The sequence below is a fragment of the Paramormyrops kingsleyae genome, chromosome 2 (genome assembly GCF_048594095.1).
Source record: "Paramormyrops kingsleyae isolate MSU_618 chromosome 2, PKINGS_0.4, whole genome shotgun sequence".
In the NCBI taxonomy this organism is placed as follows: Eukaryota; Metazoa; Chordata; class Actinopteri; order Osteoglossiformes; family Mormyridae; genus Paramormyrops; species Paramormyrops kingsleyae.
This window is the reverse complement of record NC_132798.1, coordinates 10,645,154-10,652,413: the sequence shown is the minus strand read 5'-3', so window position 1 is coordinate 10,652,413 and position 7,260 is coordinate 10,645,154. Positions and strand designations below refer to the sequence as shown.

At 38.6% G+C, this 7,260-nt stretch overlaps 1 pseudogene; it reads right to left on the bottom strand.

Moving 5' to 3' along the window:
- Positions 1 to 155: 155 nt before the first annotated feature.
- On the bottom strand, positions 156 to 5,538 carry LOC111839405 (UDP-glucuronosyltransferase 2A2-like; annotated as a pseudogene).
- Positions 5,539 to 7,260: the final 1,722 nt, after the last annotated feature.

The window sequence follows — 7,260 nt, the reverse complement described above, 5'->3', positions numbered from 1 at the left end:
TATATTGGCATGGGGTAGAATATGCAGTTTATAGCTAAGCTGAAGGTAACAAATGGGTAATAATCAGAGATTTTATTGACGGGACTACAAAACTACCATTTTGACTCAAACCTGTGATAACTATGTTAATTCGAATAAAGTTATGCTGCAGCAGGGATTGTGATCAGAGGAAGACTGCTTTAAAAATGTACAAATTCAGTGCTTAACTGTGGTGAGATTAGAGCCCGTCCCTAAAAGCACAAAGGAACACCTGTCGACAACCGTCTGTTTGTTTATTTCCAAAACATCATACAAGTGAAGAAAGTTTGGGGTGAGAGATTAGGGTCACCCAGATTGTAACACCCCTAGAGCAGTCAGGTGTAAGGGCCTTATCCAGGGATGCAAATCCATGGGCCTCTGGATGTATATATATATACATACACACACACACATGCAGCTGATGATTAAATTTGCCAAATTGGAGGACCATATTAAAATTTGCTGAGGGAAATTTGCAGGATCATAAACTGTGTTTATTTAACAATAGTGTGAATTAGATCTGCAATGAAGGAGGAGTCCTGTGGGATAATGTAGGCGATCAGATTGTTGCGGTAATCCTACCCTCATTATACATATGACCTCAGGTCCTGGAGAAATAATCGTGCCTTATTTGCATGCACATTTTGCATTTGCTGCTGTTTGCATTTTTTACATTTACATCTTAATGGAGCTCTATAAGCCACACAAGGAGAATGAATTCATTAAGTTCTGCTGTTTCAAAATAGTACCATTGAGAGAAGAGGGACATTTTGTCACTTACGAGATACACAGTAAGAAGCAACAGTACAGAAGTCATTCGCTTTTGCTTTTCGTTTTTGATTTCCTGCAGCACTTCCTGAAGCAGAACCTGCAGGTTGTGAGGAAGAGGAGGACCGCCAGTACCGCCGTGGTTAGCAGCACGGCCAACACGTCCAGACTGTGGTACTGATACCAGGTCAGGTTGTGTGCCTGCACGCGGAGGTGCTTGGCTCCTTTGTGCCGGATCACAAACTTGGTCCAGTGGGGTCATCGGTTGGTCGTGTTGAATCCTTGACAGTCTCATCGCATTCTCCTTATACCTGGTCATCACATAAAAAGATCACACATGCCTTTTTGGTTTAGCTGTGATTAATCAACTTCATTCTGATTCATATAGCTAAAAATAATGTTTACTTGTATTTTGAAAGTCTTAAAACAATATGGACTGTATATGTTAAATTGTGATACATTGTATCAGAAATGAAATTGCACAGCAATAACGGTGATGGATGTTTGTTTCAGCTTGTCATGTTTACAAAGAATTTTAGTCATTGCTTATCAGAGCATGTGAGCGGAGCTGAGCGGTGAGAATTTCCGCTCCTCGCTCACGAGGCTGTTGGCTCCGCCCGCTCCTCCGCTCTAATTCGCACTAAGCCGCTCCGCTCAACACCGCTCCTCGCTCCACTAAAATGTCCTCCCGCTCCAGTCAAATCGCTCCACGCTCGCTCCAATTTAAAAGAGGGACAAATAATCTGCATGCCTAACAAATGTCACCTTAAACCGAAGCCTTATGTCATAAAGAAATATGAGCAACGGCAACATTGCCAGTCAGAACAGAAAATATTTATTTTTAAGCAACCTATGGGCAACAACGGACAGGTTTGGAAATGGCATTCCACACAGAAATAGGCTTAAAAGTAAAGGAATCAGTGGGCTTAATAGCCTAAAGAATATACAGACACGTTTTAAATTCCTCAATTTTTTTCTGTTGATGCAGCACGTCTCTAAAATAAAATTTTACGTTACGTGAAATAAAAAAAATCTTATTAGACCTACTTTGAATGACAAAGCGAATTTATTTGATTACCAATATTTACTTTATAGGCTTTTATACTTTAATTTACTTTATAGACTTGATATGCTACAACCATATAAAACTTGCACGCGTTTTGCTCTGGCTTCCGCTTGTTCGCGTAGCACACTCATGTTTCTGAGAAAAGTGATTCCAAAGTGAATCTTTACTCACTGAAACAGTTTCACCACATTGTTGTTCTTGCTGTACATTCTTGTCATCTATACGTTTGATAAGAATAGTACACTTGTATGATTTATCAGTTTCCTTTGTGAAATACTTTGCGAATTCCATCTCGGCCAATTTGTGTAACAGTCTTGATAATTGTACAGATGAATTCTGGGTAGATTTGGGCACGCCTCAGAATTGTAGTGTGAGCGGTATCGGAGCGAAATTGGAGCGAGACAAAGCGACCGCTCCAGCCTTAATTAAAAAACCGCTCCGCGCTCTGACCAAATTCCGCCCGCTCCGCTCCGCTCACATGCTCTGTTGCGTATTGCTTACGATGGGTCATGGATCACGGTCTTTATGGCATCAACGAGATCTTTGGACTGCATGGAGTTAAAATTGAGGATGACAGCAGCCCCTTTGGCACGCATGTGGATCATGTTGTCCGGTTGGTCAGCAAACAAGGGGATTCCCACCATGGGTACCCCATGGTAGATAGCTTCATACACTCCATTCGTCCCACCATGAGTGATGAAGGCCTTGGTCTTTGGGTGGCCTGGAGACAAAACAGGAGAACTCACCTGGAGTACATTTACATTTGCATTACTCTTTACATTTTATTGCTTTGTTATGTTATATGTTTTTGGACGTCTCCGTTTAACACTGTACCTAACAGATCATTCTGAGGCATCCAGTCATAAATCTTGGTGTTTGGGGCCAAATTCTCTGGATGTTCTTTGCTGTATCTCCAGAGAACCTGCTCAATATGATGGTTATACAAAGGCTTTGTTAAGAAGACAGTACACTACACTCAGTCACTAACGTCATGCAACCTAAACATTCTCAGTACTCTGCCCCTCTGTGCTTTATCTATCAGTACTTTACAGTTAATGTTTTAATATCTGTTCTGCTGTACTTGTGCTTTTACCTGAAAGACTTGCTGTATCAGGCAGAAATATTATCAACCTAAAAGTATTCCAGCAGTTTATACAAGGAACAAGCAGCGACTTAATCATACGGGTGCAAAACTGGATGACTGACCTTCTGCGGTAACTGTCCTAGAGCTGTAGCAATCACTTGTCTTTTCTCTTTGGTGAGGTTTTTGACCATTGACCCAAGTGAGAACACAATGATACCATCGTCCCCAGAATTCTGCACAAACGCCTCCATATCCTGGAAGATAAATTAAACATTTACTTGCTGGTTACAAAGAAGCTATTTATCCAGACTGTGTTTCATGTGCATTTTGTGCGAAGATGTTAATTTTCATAGGCCTTTATTTGCATTAATTACACAGTACTGTAGCATAATTATTAGCCAAAATGTAATAACTATGCACAGACAGTTATCTTTTTTATAAAAAATATTTTATTGCATTGTTGGTAAGCTATTACACTATTGAGCATTAAGAATGGATTAAGAACTACGTTATTGGCAGTTATTACATTACCGGCTGCTACAGGCCTGAAATGTAATGTTTATTAATCTGTATGTGCTTTTTCCAAAATATGATTGTAAGATTTTCTTAATCCTGGATTCCCTCTCTGGTCTGTTAGAAGGGACCAAATAAAGTGCTAGCAACTACAGAACAATGATAAGGGTGATAGAGATTTGCAGAAATCAATCATTTTTTATATTCTGTTATAAATCTGCTAAATTCATTCCTACATATACATTATTGCAAGAAAAGTTGAGTAGAATGTCATCCATGCATTTGTTATTAGTTTAATTTGTACATGCATTTTGTATTCATAACTGTTTTGGATTTTCTATCTATAAGTTAAAAAACAGCTTTGTTGTCAAAACATCCTTAATGTATGTTTTCTTATATGTTATTTACAACACCATCTTCAATAACCTCTTAATCCTTATTAATTTTATATTGTCTGCTTGTCTGTTATTGAGTCAGAGCTTATTACTACTCCTTCAGCATCTCTGCTTCCAGTGTTTATTACTGTAAATTCAACTCATATGGACAAATATACAAGTCAATGAAAAAATCACTTCTTGTAGTGATTAAGGATTATAGCCATGATAAGGAAATACAGTGGCTGTAGGTAGGAAATACTGTGTATGAAGGGGAAATCGGTTTGTTCTTACCTTAGGGAGCGGCTTAGCAGGCTTACAGTGAAGTCCTCCAACAAACTTAAAGTTGGGAAGAAAAGGTCGTGGATACTCGAAATCCCAGTATGTGCGAATCAGCCAGATATCAGCCGTCCCCATTGTTTCACAAAGGGTGGTGGGTTTCCCTTTTGGAAAAAAACAATCAAGTCAAACTATACTGTCAATGATATTTCATGATGAAGTATTATGCAGTATTGTTTCAACACTTTCTATGTGTCTGGTGTTCTAATAGCACTATAGATATGAAGTAGTATGTTCCTGCAAAATAACAGCAATTAAAGCAGCATAACTGTTAAATAACATCCTTTTTACCAGGGCTGGCCAATCTTATCCACAAAGGGCCGGTGTGTATGACGGTTTTTAGGATAACCTTTAGGTCAGCTGTTCAAACCCAGGTGTGAGGACTCTTCAACCAATCAGTCCTCTAATTAGTGACCTAATTAGTGAGTTGCAGCGAAAACCTGCATACACACCAGCCCTTTGCGAATATGATTGGCCACCCCTGCTTTACATAATTGAAAACAAGCAGCAAATACCAGTGCTCCCTGTTTTTGGAGCAATCAACAAACTCATGTTATGGTGTAAAATACAGGTGAAGTGGATCACGATCCTGTCATATACAGGGCTGTGATAGTTTAAAAATAATTAAATTCAGTGCCCCAAATAGTATCTGCTTACCTAAAATTTCACTGTAGAACTTGTCAAAGTCTCTCCATAGCATCGTAGCAAGCAGATCCTGAGACCAGTAGAAGAGTAAGTTCATCATTCTATCTATAAATCCCATCTGGTCAGAATACTTGCTCATCGCTCCCGGTACAAATGATGGGGGTGCTGGCAGTTGCCCACAGAGCCTTTCCATGACATTGGCAACGGAGTAGCGTAATGTAAACACCAGAGGGATGCCCAGTTTTGCAGCTACCAGCTCTCCGCATGGATAGATTGGGTCAACTAGTATGACTTGGAATCCATCCTTTCTCAAACTCTCCATGAAATGCTCTGACTCCAGTAGCTCAATAGAAATCCGAAACATTACCTTCAAGTTTTTGTTTACCAATTGGTAGAATTTAATGAATATCTCCAAGAGGTTCAAGTGGTCAATTTCATACATTGAAAAGCTAATGAACTCTTCTAAACAACTCTTCATTAGTTCCACAGAAACTGAGGTATTCACTATTTTGTAGCTCCAGGTTGAATTTTCTGTTGGGTCCATAGAAAGGATAGCATTAGGAGCCACCACTGTGACATCATGCCCTCTCTCTACTAGTCTTCCCAGCACCGGTTTCAGGTTAATCCAGTGACTGTATTCGGTATACCACACCAAAATTTTGCTACAGTCTGTACACTGTAGTATATAACTTTGTAGAAACAAATAAGCAAGTCCGTAATACATGAACTTCATGTTGACAAATAAGAAAGTCTAACTAGAACCGACTCTCTCATATATTACTGAATGAATGTAATCATTAACTAAAAGGTTGAAACTTTTTAAGTGACCTGACACATGTCCTTGACATATGATTGCTAAGCGAATAGTTTCACCGACCTGCAGGAATCATGGGAAGCGCCGCATTTTATCTGATGACTCAAGTGTGTCAAATTAAGCTGTATAAGTCAGCCATCTGCACAACCCTCTGTAATCCAACAAACTCTGTCTCGAACATGCTAGTGTATCTCTGCCATTCCATGAGATTCTTGCCGTTTGATAATGAAAAAGAACTTTCTTTATTCATTAGTGCCCCATTCTGGATGCACTGAAGTTAATCTTTTAAGTCTTTATATTAATGTCTTGTTCCAATTCTATATACGAACAGCAGTAACAAGTTTAATTAAAGAATAATTTGGGAAACATACCCTTTGGATTCATCAGTGTTTGCCATGTTCCCTGCTGATAGCCTGCTTGCATTGAGCAAATAAACATTCATTTTAATAAAGGAGATGGCTGTAGCGTACGGCCGCTAACACCACTTGTATTTCTGATTAGCAATATGTCAATGCTGTAGTGTGGAGAGTCCTGATTATAACAGGTATCCTACAGTGTTACATAATAGGGGTTTAACGGTAAACAAAATTCACTATTTGGTACAAACCTTTTTTTGGAGTCACAATTTGGTGTAATTGCAGTACAACTGGGAAAACATCATTTGTTTATTATTATTAGAACTACAAACACAATTCAGAACAGCTGAAAGTCAAAGGCAATGGGTCTGTTGGTGTGGTGTCTGAATGAAAAAAACCTAAGACTTATTATAAATACATTGTAAAAATCAATATAGAAAATAATTTTAAAAATCAAAAGTGTAACATCATAACAAACATAATGAGCGTGTTGAACATCTAGTTCATAAATGTATTCATTTGTTTTATCGTGCATATCTAAATGAAAATGATGTACTGAATATTACACGACGAATACGTGTACCGTTACAGTCCTATTACATAGTTGTGCGCGCACTTTATCTTTAAGCACATTATTACATTTAAAAATCATTAAATTAACAAGAATCCTTTAGAAGAGCTTTGTATTGATTTATGCATATTTGCTTATAGAACCAATTTTAAAGTCTGTTCAGCCGGATGCAATCCTGTTACATTGAAATAAAAAATTAATACAAGATACAGTGGAGGTGTGTTTCTGTTATCTCTGTGTTTGATAAATGGTTTATTTCTTTGTTGAAAATAATAATTTTTAAATAAATGAAAATTAAATTAATTTTAAATATTATTTTAAAATTAATATTTAAAATTTGTTCAGTTTTCAGTGTACGTTTCCAGTTGGGGCAGCATGGTGGCGCAGTGCTTAGTGCTACTGTCTCACCAGGAGGTCCTGGGTTTGGTCCCGTGTCCTTTCTGTGTGCAGTTTGCATGCTCTCCCCATGTTCATGTGGGTTTTCACCAGGGGTTCCAGTTTCTTCCCATGGTCTGAAAGCATGCAGGTTAGGTTGATTTGTGTGTATAAATTGTCCCTGTAGTTGTGCAACCTGCAATGTGTTGGTGACTGCCCTGGGTTGCTTCCTGTCTGTGCCCATTGTTCCCAGGATAGGCTCCAGTGACCGCAGTTGGAATTCAGCAGTTTCAGAAAATGGATGAATGAATTTCCAGTCAGTTGTTGAATTCAGATT